Here is a 15,218-nt window from a genome sequence, read left to right as displayed (position 1 = left end):
TCATCAGGTGTGAGCTACCCCATGTGCTTGACCTTGTGGGTCGTGAAGGGGTCGTCTAGTCAGAGCTCTAATGTGAAGCTCCTAACTCCACATCTATCGACAGAGAGAGCCCTCTCTGAAGGAAAGTGTGAGTTGGACGTTGCAAACACAACAGCTGGAAAGGGGTAGAGATGAGGGTCAGGTGCAAGGGTTAGGTAAACTGTAAAGGCCTAACATAGGGTTTTCAGCCAATATGCACATGTAACTCCTCATCCTCGTTCAGGCCAAAGGGGTTTCTTGAATCCAGACGAATGATGTACTGGGATTCCAGGACACGTAGCTGCTTAAGTCTGTTGCCCCCTCTCGGGTTCGCAGGAATTCTGTCAATGCCAAAGAAGGAAAAATGATTAACATCGCTGTTATGGAAGCGTAACCAGTGGCGCTCAGTGGCATAGCTCATGTCAACATTCTTAATTGCCCTCATATGCTCCAATACATGTTTCTTTATTGGGAAGATGGTGCTCCCAATATAAAATTTTGCACATGGGCAACAATCACATACATACAGTGGTCAGTATTGCAATTCATACATTTCCCAATCGCCTCACTTTTGCCTGTAGGGAGGGGATAGGACTTGACATTTTTGCTAGTGGCACAGGCCTTACACTTGCTACATTTGTAAAAGCCTTTCTGTTCTTTTAGCCAATTCTTTTTCATTGTGGGTGCCTCGAAGTAGCTTCTTACTAGCATGTCCTTCAAAGAGCGTGCCTTTCTGTATGTCAACTGTGGTTGTCTAATGATCATTTTGCCTATAACCGGATCACTTTTTACAATGTGCCAGTGCTTCTTCAATATCTCACGTACCATGCCTGCTTCTGCGCTGTATCTCGTAATCATCCTGACATTGTTAGATCCCAGGTTCTCATTGGCTCTCACTATCTTTTTGGTCAAAAGTGCTTCCCTATTCCTTGCTTTGGCTTTTTCTTTGGCCACCAGCAGTACCTGGTCTGAATAGCCCCTCGCCTTGAATCTCGGTGTCATGGTGATCTGCTCTTTCTTGAATACCGCCTCTGAGCTGCAATTACGCTTAGCCCTCAGGAATTCTCTATATGGGATGCTGTCCTTGAGGTTATTGGGGTGGTGACTTCTAGCATGTAAAATGCTGTTGCCTGAGGTGGGTTTCCTATATAAGCTGGTTTGGATGGCTCCCTCCACAACTTTTACTGTAACATCTAGAAAGTCCATTTCTGTTTGGTCTGATTTGTTGGTAAGTTTTATATTTACATCATTCCTATTGATGCTAGCAAGGAATTTGTTCAACTCAAGTTTGGGGCCATCCCAGATCAGGAAAATATCGTCAATATACCTGGTGTAAAAGGTAATGTGCCGAGTAAGATTGGTATTCTCCTCCGACCGTAGGACTTGTTCCTCCCACCAACCCATCAACATGCAGGCAAAACTAGGAGCAAAGCAACTTCCCATCGCCGTCCCCACCTCTTGTTTAAACCAAATGTTATCGAACAGAAAGAAATTATTCATTAAACAAAATTCCAACATTTCAAGCAGCATTTCTGTATATATATATACATATATATATATATATATATATATATTCAATGAAAAAACCATTGGTTTTAGGCCATATATAGTTAGGGATTTGCATTTACAAAACCTTATTTTACTCACACAAAACCATTGAAATTCCATATATAGTTATAAGCGCTAACTATATATCGCGCACCCGCAATCCACTGCTGATGATGTCACATATTACATCATTCATGACATGGTTAGTGACATCACTGATGACATCACTGATGACATCTCAAATGACATCACTGATGACATCACTGATGACAACATCCAGTGACTGTATGTTTCTGTAAAGTTAAAAAATCTCTTACATATTGAAGAATGAGTGGATATATAAGTGTCTGGATGAAGGATTTAGTAGGTGCATGACTGACTGTATGAGTGAGTGATTAAATGTGTCTCACTGAGTGCATGGGTTAGTGACTAAACTGTCTTAATTTGTGCATCATTATGTCGGTTGTTCTGTAAACTGTTGCATGTGTTGATAAGTAGCTATATGAGTAACTATATGGGTTATTGATTGGTTGCCCAAGTATTTGTATGGGATACTGAGTGTGTGTGTGGGTGGCTGGGAGGTGTGTGACTCTGTGCATAGATGTGTGAGCAGTTGATTCACTCGATGTATGGTTTCAAAAGTGCATGTGGAAACAGCTGTATGGGCGGTTGACTGTGTGCATGAGTGTATTGGTGAGTGAATGGATATCTCAGTGCTACATGTCAAAGTAAGTACATATGTAAAACACAGTACATGTGAGAGTTGACATATATAAATAACTGTGCATAAGAGCCAGTGAATGTGTGAGTGGCTGTATGGATCATTGTGAACTTGTATCAGGGATTGTATAATAGAGTAAATATGTGTTAGTATATGTTTGAATAAGTAAAGTTTGTATAACTGTATAGTTGAGGAAATGGAGGTGTGATTGATTCTTTGCATGACTGACTAGGTGTGTGAGTAACTCCATGGATGAGTGACAGTCTGTGAGTGTCTGTTTACACTGATTGTATCTAAGGTTATATTAGAGTCTGAAGAGGTTCATCGTATTATCACATGAATGATATCATCAGTGATGTTATCAGTCATGTCAAATGAGATGTTTTCAGTGATGTCATCAGTGATGTCATTTGAGATGTCATCAGTGATGTCATCAGTGATGTCACTAACCATGTCATGAATGATGTAATATGTGACATCATCAGCAGTGGATTGCGGGTGCGCGATATATAGTTAGCGCTTATAACTATATATGGAATTTCAATGGTTTTGTGTGAGTAAAATAAGGTTTTGTAAATGCAAATCCCTAACTATATATGGCCTAAAACCAATGGTTTTTTCATTGAATTTTCAAGGTTTTGTAAATGCAAATTCCTAACTATATATGGAGTATAACCTATGGTTTTTTCTGTGAATTTCAATGGTTTTTTAATAGCAAACATCAAAAGCTGTCAAATGTCAAGTACGTGATAGGTAAAAACGTTTTCGTGTTTATGCACGCTGATGTGCTTTGAACGCTGCCCCCCCCCTCCCCTCTTTTCTCTTAGTAGTACTCTCTCCTTGCAGATAGTGAAGGGTAGTTAACGCAGACCTTTACCCCTGTTGTAATCCGTCGTACCTGCTTGTCTCTCCATTTGATTGATTATTATCCAAGCATTTACTGTTTTACAATTGGTTCTCTTTGGATCATTCTCTATTTACAAACAAGCACAAAGTCGCAATACTCTGTTTAGTCTTTGCAGATAGTGAAAAATCGTGCAAAAAAAATAAAAGTAATCGAGCAAAATCAGTAGACCACTAATTCGATCTCTTTTTAACCTCGGTAAAATACAAACATTAGGAATAACCCTTCATGAGAAATACGAAAATAGTGAAATGAATTGAGCTCCACACCATGAGGGCTGCAAAACAGCTCGACTCCGCCACCCACACCGCCCAAAATAACGGCAAACCCTATGCAAATATTATAAATATACACAACACACCACCAAAGAAACAGAATAAAACATTTTATTAAATAACTATTTACATAACTATTTTATACTTTTTATTGCCCGATCCGGCTAGCTCAATCGATCGAGCATGAAAGTCATGCACTGATAACAAGCGTTGAGAGTTTGTAGAATGATGGCTTCAGATTTTCCACATACAGTGTAGTGGCGCGAACTGGCAGGGGGCGTTTGGATTCTACCCCTTCTCCAAATAAGATTTTCATACGTGAATGTTCGTTCATGCTTTTTGTCCCTGAGTTGCTTCCATGTCACTGCCTTACATAAATGGCATAAGTCCTGGTTATTGAGTGCCATACTTCAGAGTTCTAAGCAGTTCTTGTAACACTGTTTAAACCTTATTTGCACCTGCTGCAGCTTCACTATTCAAAGTAGTGGGGTCCATTTGTGGACCTGACTGCATTGGAAAACAATGTGATACGGTGCCTCCCTAAACCGCTTGACGGAGGCTCCCGAGGAGCGGTGAGATGGCGCGGACTGAGAGGGGGCGCTTGGCTCCTGCCCCCTCCCCAAGTCGTGTTGCCCTGGTGAGGCCTGAGATCGCCCCCGGCATAGGTGGCCGGCTCCCAGGGTCCGGCGGAATTTTTTCCCTTTTGAAGAATCTTTCATTCTGGACCTTGTCCCACAATCCGTTTCACCTGAAGACACGCTGTCGTAGGGCGCCCCTTTACCGTTTTAGTTGCCATTCCGCCCGCTTTTGGTACTCTGTGCCTCTTCCGCCATTCAGCTGTTTACCGCTCGCTCTTGCGACTACAACGTCTCGCTCACCATGTAGTTGAGTTGCTCCCGCTCTTAAGATTTGACCGAACTTTTTGGACTGCTGAAAGCGGTGGAATTCCGACCGCTGGTTGGTGGAGACATTTTGACTATATTCTACACCTGCATTGTCGCGTAATGCGTCATATGACGCGACGCGTTAGCGCACCCGGATGTGCTCCGGTGCGCAAGGCGCAGCTTCCCGGAAACGATCCAGAGCGCGCCGCGCAGCGCGTAACGTAAGCATAACAGGTCATGTGACTTGTTAATAAAACTTTTCATTGGTTCATTTTACTTTTCTTTTCCTAATTATGTAAGACTAGGTCATGTGACCTAAAAATAACACTTTTCATTGGATTAAAACTTTTTTTTCCCAAACGATGAAAGCCCCACCTTGTTTCTGGATGTTTCAGACTGAAGCTGGCGTCACCATGAGAGCACCACCATCTCGTAGCTCCGTCGTGGCCATTCCGCAAGCAATCATGGCAGCCGCTCCCCACCGGAAGCCTGCGGGAGTCGAGGGCGCCCAAGACTTTTGTACAATCTTCAAGGCTGAGGGGACGCTTTCGAGAATGGAACCCAAGCCCTGGCAGACAAGCGTCCGAGTTCCAAGGTGTCCCAGGGCCATTTTACTGGACCAGGCCCAAATCCGAAGAGCCGGCCGCCATTTTAAGAGTCCTGTGGAAGCCGCCTACCGCTGCACCGCAAGAGTGGGAGCAACTCAACTACATGGTGAGCGAGACGCTGTAGCCGTAAGAGCGGGCGGTAAACAGCTGAATGGCGGATGAGGCACAGTGTAGCAAAAGCGGGCGGAATGGCGACTGAAACGATAAAGGGGCGCCCCACTACAGCAGACAAGCCTCCGCCATGTGCTTCAAAACTGCATATGTATCTCGTGATATCAAAGTTGGGCAACCAGTACAGAACAAGCAGTTACGAGTCCCATTTACACCGGCGCCATTTTGGGCGCGGCCGGGCAGGTCCAGGATCTACTGAAACATAAAAAATGAGGCTGACGTCTCTGAAGCAGTTCACGAACAGCAGGACATAGCAAATAAACATGAACTCTCTAAAGCTGTTAACTCACTGCAGAACAAAACAAGTGAACCTGAAACCTCTGGAATAATTGTCGCTCAAAAGAACAACACACAAAACTCTGTAGAGCCTGAAGAAAAAAAAACAGAAGGGCACTGTAGTTTCAGACACACTTAACACTAATGATGAAACAAAGATATCGTCTGTTTATAAAGCAGTTATCATCTTGACAGAATTGACAAAGAAGTGTACAGACACCAATGCATCAGCATTCTCGGAGATAACATCTTAAGGAACAAAGAAACACCTGTTCACTCTTGACACCCCAGGTGCTGTGTATATTGCACTATAGTGCTGCATCGACAAAACGGGCAACACTATTGATGTGGATTTTTCATTATTGATTATTGTAAAGAAATGGCGACTCCCCCCTTTAGCAGATTAGCTAAATGTTTGCGTAATTTAGGCATAAAAGTTATATTATTGTTGTTGTTGTTGTTATCGTTATAGTTCTGGTTAATTTCAAAAAATGGTTAAATATATTTACAGTTTTTGTTGCGTTCGTTATATTTAAATATTAATAAAGTTTTAAAATGTAACTGTCTTGGAGTACTATATTTTTTTTAAAAATCGGGTGAATGGGGCCTTGAATCGGGTTATTGTCATGTGTGGGCTTTGCAAGTGTACTGCTACAAGATCGGACATTTCAAACTCAAATGCACGTTCTTTTTCTTACCTTTCCGAAGCATGGAGCGCAATAGCAGGCAGAGAAAGGGTGATGCACGTGTTGAACACTGCCTGGCCTGCAAATTGCTGCCAGTGCCCCCCCGCCCGCTCCTGAAAAAGGACACACACACACCGCCGCCCCGAGTACTTCACAAATCTTTAAAAGACCATGCGCTTGTTCAATGGGAAGTGGATAACATGGCTAAGAGCATTTGCTGACTAATGCATGAATATCGCTGACTTTTCAGCGATATTCATGCATTGCGGCCGTTTTTTATCGTATTTGCGATAAACCTTGCTAATAGCAAGGTTTATGTGCGATAAAATTCGCCGAAGTGCGGCGATAATTATTGTCTCTAAACAAGTTAGAGACAAAAATTACCGCTAGTTGTTGGAAATATGCCCCCGGGTTTTTCCTTGCAGGAATCGGGAAACGAAAGACTAGCACTGAAATCAGTAGTCTCACACCTGAATCGGGAGGGTTGGCATGTCTGGATACTCTACAGCTGGAGCCATACACTACATCCGCAGGGCTAGGTGATAGCCTAGGTCCGGCCTGGACAATCGGACACAGAGGAAGAGAAGTGTCAGAGGGTGCGGTAGTGAATAGGGTGAAAGGGAGGTGTCGAACGGGCACAGGGTGTGATTCTCAGAGAAGAGCAGCGCAGATGGGGGAAGTATATGGCCCATGCATGAGAGAGAGAGCGGGGGTGACCATTGCGTGGGGGAGATGCGTGCGAGGGTGGGGAGCCATGCTGAGAATCGACGGCGTGCAGAGAGTGGCCCTGGTCAAGGCATCTAAAATGGCTGCTGTGCACGACAAAATTGTGGCATTGGACAAAAACGCAAGATGGCGCAGACAATGTTTATCAATAAGGATTCATTTATAACAAAATATTTACTCGCAGTGACAAAATGGTGTTCAACACTTCCTGATTTCCATCGAATCGAACGTTAACAAACGTCACGCAGCAAAAAAAAAAAAAGCTCACGCACAGAGCGGTTTTTAGCCATGTTATCCAATGGAAGGTGGATAACATGGCTAAGAGCATTTGCTGGATAATGCATGAATATCGCTGACTTTTTAGCGATATTCATGCATTGTGGCCGATGTGCGGCGATAATTTTTGTTTCTAAACAATTAAAACGAAGCACAAAATGGCGAATTCCCGTTTCGCTACCAGTTTGCGGCCCAGTTCGCGGCCCGTGAAGCGCTTCTACCGTGAAAAATAATTTTTTTTTTATTTTCCCCACGGGACCCTTTAATAACCCCAACAACATTCCTAGGGGTCAAGAGGGGTATACCTTGCCCCCTTTCAATAAATTCCCCCTTCGTTTTTCACCTCTTCTTCTCTCTCGATCCTACCGAGAGATAAGATGGCGGCCGCTCCAGACTATTTAGAATGTTGACAGACACCGGAGAGCCAATCAGCTTTCTGTTATCCAATGGAAGGTGGATAACATGGCTAAGAGCATTTGCTGGATAATGCATGAATATCGCTGACTTTTCAACGATATTCATGCATTGTGGCCGATGTGCGGCGATAATTTTTGTCTCTAAACAATTAAAACGAAGCACAAAATGGCGAATTCCCGTTTCGCTACCAGTTTGCGGCCCAGTTCGCGGCCCGGGAAACGCTTCTACCGTGAAAAATCTTTTTTTTTTTATTTTCCCCACGGGACCCTTTAATAACCCCAACAACAATCCTAGGGGGTCAAGAGGGGTATACCTTGCACCCTTTCAATAAATTCCCCCTTCGTTTTTCACCTCTTCTCTCTCGATCCTTCCGAGAGATAAGATGGCGGCCGCTCCGGACTGTTTAGAATGTTGACAGACACCGGAGAGCCAATCAGCTTTCTGCGCGCAAACTTCCGTTTCGCGAAAAGTAAGCGGACCGGATCGCTGCCCAGAGCGCTGTTACAGATATATATCTTGGTTTGAACGTTAATTTCTCAAAAACTACTGGAGCACATATATTGAGACCTAGCAAAGGCACATCGGGCTAACAGTCCCTACAATTTTGCCAAGTTTCGTGCAAATCCATTCAGCCGTTCGAGCTAAAAGTGAGTCCAACCGCCCTATGGAAAAATGAATGGGAAAAACGCGTTTTGGGACCCCCCTTTTTTCTCAGCCCCCCCTTCACTAACCCATGCACTCAGTGAGACACATTTAATCACTCACTCATACAGTCAGTCATGCACCTACTAAATCCTTCATCCAGACACTTATACATCCACTCATTCTTCAATATGTAAGACATATTTACACTTTACAGAAACATACAGTCACTGGATGTTGTCATCAGTGATGTCATCAGTGATGTCACTGACCATGTCATGAATGATGTAATATGTGACATCATCAGCAGTGGATTGCGGGTGCGCGATATATAGTTAGCGCAACTAACTATATATGGAATTTCAATGGTTTTATGCGAGTAAAATAAGGTTTTGTAAATGCAAATCCCTAACTATATATGGTCTATAACCTATGGTTTTTTCAGTGAATTTTCAAGGTTTTGTAAATGCAAATTCCTAACTATATATGGTCTATAACCTATGGTTTTTTCTGTGAATTTCATTGGTTTTTTAAAAGCTAACATCTGTAGCTGTAAAATGTATTCTTCTTTAAATCTTAAAATATATTTTAGATGTTTATTAATAATTTTTTTTTAATATTTTTTTTCTTCGCTTCTAGTTCGCGAACCGGGAAGCTTTCCGTTAGCTCATCTTGATGCCGCGACCTAGTCCGCGAACCGGTCAACGTTACGTTAGCGGAACTGTGACGCGTCGCGGAAGCGCGACGTATCATGTTGTCGCGTAATGCGTCTAATGACGCGCCGCGTTAGCGCTCCCGGAAGTGCTCCGGACCGCGAACCGGAAGCGATCCGGGACGCGGCGCGCACCGCGTAACGTAAGCGGAACAGGTCATGTGACTTGTTTATCAAACTTTTCATTGGTTCATTTCACTTTTGGTTTCCAAATGATGTATGACTAGGTCATGTGACCTAAAAATAACACTTTTCATTGGTTCAGAACTTTTGCTTTTCCCAAATCATGTAAACCCCTCCTTATTTCCTCACTCTGACTTTCATCTTGGTGAGAGAAAGACCATTTACCTATAATTAAGCAATGGCTTCTATACTTGCTGCAGCTGGTGGACCCCCACCACCACCTCAACCTCCTCATAAGAAGAGAGGACCACCAAGGCAAGTCAATTTATCTCCAACAGAGAGGAGGAAGAGGAGGAAGAAGAAGAAGAGGATAGAGATCAACCACAATTTATCCCGGAGTTGCCCCGTGTTTCTAAGAGAAAAACAAGTTTCATCTGGCAGTTTTTTTCCATCCCTCCAGGGGAGAAGAAGGTGAATGCTAAATATGCCACCTGCCTCATCTGTGATTACAGATTGTCTAGAGGCACAGAGAAAAAATATAGTATGGGCAACTATACTATGCATCGACATATGAGCAGGTGGCATCCCTTAAACTACAGCCGGGCTGAGTTAAGGGACCTACAAGACAATCCCCCGACAACTCCTGTGGCCAGATCTACCTCAACAATGTCTTTGACAGGAAGAGAGGCACAAGAAACTGTGCCAAACATTCAGCCAAATTTTAAACATATGAAGTTTACTTGTATATATTGTGGTGCTATGCTGTCGTATGGGAACATGAGCGTCAACTTGATTAATATGGTGTTCGAAAACCATAAGTGCCCTAATGCACCCAAGCAGTAATTTTTTTTTTGCTCCTGTTGAGCCCTTTTCAATGCCTGTTTTTTTGTTGTTTCCCCTCCATAAAAAACACAAAAAAAACATAAAACAGTTCTAAAAATACAAAAAAATCAAAAAATGTTCAGAAAAAAAAAAAAAAAAAAAACAACAAAAACAAAAAAAAAAAGTTCTTTTCAGAACTACCTCCCCTTTCAAATAAAATTGTTAGAATGTTTATCACTCTGGCAAGCTCTATTTCTTTTGGTTCGCTTCAAGTTCGCTGACCGGTTCGCGAACTGGAAGCGAACCAAAAAAATATTTTTTTAAAAAAAAGAAGAGTTAGTATAAGGGAAGTAAACAGAGAATAATGTAAAAAGAAAGACAGCTATAGAGAGTAAATGAGAGATAGTGTCAGTGACATCATCAGCAGTGCATTGCGGGTAAAAAGAGTAGAAAACATTTACCTTATAATTCTTGTTACCTTTTTAAAATATTTTTTCATACTTTCAATCTGTAAAACAGAGAACAAACATTTCCAAAAATATTAAAACATGTATTTAAAAATTAGAAAAGACAAGGGAAAAGGTTCAAGAACAAACAGTTTTTCAACAACTTTGACATTTACAGAAGTCTCTGCTTCTCTACGTCCCCTACACAATCCTAAAGATATATATTTTAAAGAAACTGTATCTTGATGTTGATGAACTGAGGCCTATTTTGGAACATGGTGCTTTTTTTGCACTGCTAATGTCTCACAATAGTGATGCAATAGCAGCGCAAAAAAGATGTAAAGCCATCATAAAATTGTGTATAACATTTTAAATGATTGTTTCAGGATGCAAATAAGATGTGTGCTTTCAAGAGCTTTCTTTGAGGTGAGGCCTATTCATTTTTTTAAAAAAAAAAACAGTACCCAGAAGTACAGCACTGTAAGCATTAAAATTGACACTTACAGAAGACTCAGTTTCTCCATATCTACTTCACATTTCTAAATGTATATCATAAGTACAAAAAGCAAAACATTAATTATACATGTTAAATGGTTTATTTTTGCTGTTCTCAGAATGTATCAAATTTCACTTAAATCAGTGACTTGAAGGTATTCATCATGTAACAGCGGGGAAAAAAAAACACAATCAAAATGATTGTGTTTAAAAAACCCATTCAACATAAGAAATCTGAATTCAAAACTCCTTAAAATTAACTTACTTTCAATGACGTCGAAGGATGTCCTATGAACAGCGTCCACTGTGTTGTGCTATACATATTGTCAGCCCGCCACTTTCTGAAAGAAAACCTCCAACGATTCGAAAAATATGCTACATACAAGAAAAGACTTCTCACATTCTACCACATGTTTCCACTTGGCCAAATCATGTTGCAGCTATTCACAAGTCTTGTAATTCTTCCAATCAAATCCCGTCATTTTCTATATTCGCAACTTTCAAAAAGAAAACATTTAAGATAATTTTCACAATCCTGGACTACTAATATCTTACCCTTCTTTGTCACTCATGTTCTCCTTTTCCTATGACACTGATACTGCTTACTATGAAGCAGACTTACTTGCATCAGGTTTATATAGTCGGATTTGACAAAATAACATTATAATTAAAAGTTTTGGACCAATAATCTAGACAGCATTGCAGACTTACATTCCCTCAACTTGATGAACCTTTTCCAATTCTTCACAGGAAATCTCGAGATTCTTTCTTTAAAATTTTGGTTTTAAAAACACCAGGTAAGAATTTTTAAGGTCAAACGGCAATTTTTTTTTGAAACTTACAACGGAATCATTGCAGAATGACCAGCCGTTTCGAGACTTTAAATAAGCTGTATAATGTCCTGAAGTTGTTGAAGGACCATCGTGATAGATAATTGCTACAGTTACAAAAGTCCTTCCTGATATTGAAAGCTGAGAAGCCACAAATTTTTTTATTAAAGTTGACAATTTTGATCCATCAGGCCTACATCGTTGCATCATTAAAATGACATACTGTCCATATCTACGTATAAGTAATGTTGACATCATTTCAGATTTACATTGGCTACACTCCATGTTGTGATCCGCTGCATTTACTAGCTTATTAAAGGAGACTGATTTACTGTCTGGCAAAGTTAAATATATAAATCTTTCTGAGTCTACACTAGTAGTACTTGATACCCTACAATTCTCGCAGTCATGCTGCCATTGATAAGAAAGCCCAAACAGTTGATCTACATCTACACCCTCATCTTGCAATATATCAAGCATATACATTAAAAACTCCTGACAATCTTGCTGATTATTTTCAGAGAAGTCTGTTTGACCTGAACATTCATCTAACAGATAACGAACTTCAGACACACTTTCTACTTTTGTTCGATCAGTGCTACATTTCTCGAAAACAGAATTCAACAAACAGCATAAAATTTGTTCTGAATTCAACAGAATCTGTTCTTTTAAACTCTCTAGTGAAAAGAGAACATTAACCACTACATTTGCATAGCAGTTGACACCAGAACTGTTTTCAAATTGAAAACCGACAACATCTTCAACAGAATCCACTTTCTTTCTGCTAACAATTTTCGGTTCATTGACTTTTAGTCTTTTTGCAACAACCTCCCTACTATTACTGCTATTTCTACGTTTGCGGCCTACCACACGTTTCTCAAACAAAGGATATTGAGGCAAATGTGGCGCATACTCTCTTCTTAACCTATTGTATTCCTTAACACAATCTAGATCCGCACAAATGTTTGTGACATCACAGTCAATTAAGTACAATCCCGATAAAGTTCTAACTCGTGACAATGCCACATATGCCATACCCTCCTTGAACACAGAACTGCCAATATTCACCAATGCACAGTCTACACTTAAACCTTGCGATTTATGGATTGTCACCGCATATGCCAAGCAAACAGGAAACTGTTTACGGCGAACATATAAGTCTTTAACAAGCAAAAACCTAGCAGAACAACGACCAATTTGCTGTACTTCCTCAATGCCATCAAATTTAATTCTTAAAAATTCTATTCCATCTCTATTTCTGTATTTCTCAAAATCAACAACATTACCCATTGATCCATTTACCAGACCTCTTTCTACATGTAAATTCCTTCTCAAAATGATTCGGCAATTTAAACACACATTCAAAGTCTTTTCAAAACCCGCTGTTTTAGATATAGTCTTCTCTAATGAATCCAATTTTGATTTCAAATTGTCTGACAAAATAATTGTTGATCCCATATGCTCTAATTTGTCGATAGCTTCAAGTTTCACAATCTCTTGCTTTTCTAAATTCAACATTTTGTTGTTGAAGATGGCACATTCTGCAAGAGTTGGCATGAGACATATCCCGGATTTCTTCTCAGTAATTTTCTGAAAAATATTCTCAGGCACAATCTCTTGTTTGGGATATAAATTTGACAGTAATCGTGCATTTAAAGCTTCTTTCCCATGCTCAGTCACTTTTCCAATTCTAATATCTTGTAGAATATTCTTGTAATCTTCATCCTTTGCCTGACGCATATTTTGATGCAGTTCTGCATAATTGAAGTTTAACCATATATTGACGTTGCCAATGCTCCCTAGGCACTTCCTGGTATCTTCATGCGTGAGTATTTTGAACACAGGTTGACCTTTTACTGGTGTCAGCTGCAGAAGATCTCCGAAAACAATGATGTGTTTCCCACCAAATAACACATCATATTCAGTTTTAAGTACTTCTTGCATTCTCAAATGCACAAAGGCAAGCATGACATTGGAAACCATGCTTACTTCGTCAATGATAAGTAGTTTCATTTTCCTCAAGACTCTTGAAACTTCACAGCAAGCATCTCCAGATAACTTGTTGTATTGTAATTTGTTGTCATGCTCCACCGGCGGCATCAGTAGACGATGCAAAGTAATACCTTTAATGTTATGTGCTGCCAGTCCAGTAGGAGCGGTGACAACACAAGACAGCGATGACTCAGTCCTTTCCTGCAAATAACAAGAGATTGCTTTAATGAGGAAACTTTTTCCAGTTCCCGCTTCTCCACTCACATACAGTCGGACAGGCTTCAACGATGTACATGAGCACTTGTTCTTCTCATGACTTAATCCGTGCTCAATTTCCTTGGTAACTTCATCATATATTTTCCTCTGCTCAACGTTGAGTTGTTTTTCCAAGTCTTCTAAGTTAACTGAATCCTCCTGAGCATGTGCCATGGCTCTTTCTACTTCATTCATAGCAGTGGCAGCTTCATTTTCGATAATAGGTCCTCCAAGTGGATCTTGACTCAATGAAACAGAACTCTGACTGTCCTGAGAACTGTCTCTGGCAATCTCGGCTGCAATCGTTGCTTCCTGCTCAATTTCCAAAGTTAGCATTTCTTGATATTTAGAAAAAGCAGGACATTCTATGGACTCCTTGGCTGCATTGAAAGAGTCTTCGTAACAGAGGAAATCTCCAAGCAGTTCCTCTTCTGCACGCCAAGGCTTGAAAAGTTGCAAAAGTGCTAAATAAAAAAACTCCTTTTTTTCTGGAGATTCACCACTCAATTTTCGATGGTTTACTAATTGGCATTTTCTTTGCTTGACCAGGCATCCCTCACTTCCAATTACAGCATACACTCCTTTCTCAATATCTTCTTTGATGTTCCTCTTGAATATATAATTTTGGAGAACCTCATATAGACAAACATTCTCAAGGTGACTGCTTCGATTTGGATAATATGTATCCAACATGTTGGTCTTCAAAATGTCGGTACTGTTTGGTTCCTTTTCTGCCAAATACTCAATTTCCCGGACAGGTTTTAGAACTCGATTTCGCGTTGCAGCAAGACCAAGACTCGCCCAAACGAGACTCCTGGATTTGGCATAGAGACTTGCTGAAGACAATCGATCAGAACATTCGTAAGCTCCGATTTCTCGATGCGACAACATCTTCAGACTGAAACTGTACAACTTCTTGCTGAGGCTCTTTTCATGGGAAATGTCCTCCCACATATCCTTCAGTTCGGTCTTTTCTTTTTTGGTGATGTAAGATGTCACATACCGAGCCACAGCCATACAGTTGTCAGCCACAAACTGTATATCCATGTTAGCATTCCACATGGACAAAATCACTGGGTTGTAGTCATTGATGTACTTGGACTCTTCGTTCCTTTTCAAATTGTATGTATTCTTGGGTGATTTCCTCGTCACATTATGTCGCAGCGAAGACATCAAACTGTTCACTCTTCCTTTAGAAATCACCGGTCGTGGAAAGTTGAAACGACATTTGGTGTAGAACTTGTCCTTGTTTCTGAATTTATGACGACAGTACTTTCCACAACGATGGCTTTGGAAACGTAGAACTTGTTCTCTTAGACTTTTCTTCTCCGTTGCGTTTGGAACAGCACACGTAGAATACTGTTCGATGAAATTCATCACTAAGTCATCCG

This window comes from Lissotriton vulgaris, chromosome 6 (assembly GCF_964263255.1).
Source record: "Lissotriton vulgaris chromosome 6, aLisVul1.2, whole genome shotgun sequence".
In the NCBI taxonomy this organism is placed as follows: Eukaryota; Metazoa; Chordata; class Amphibia; order Caudata; family Salamandridae; genus Lissotriton; species Lissotriton vulgaris.
This window is presented reverse-complemented; position numbering follows the sequence as displayed.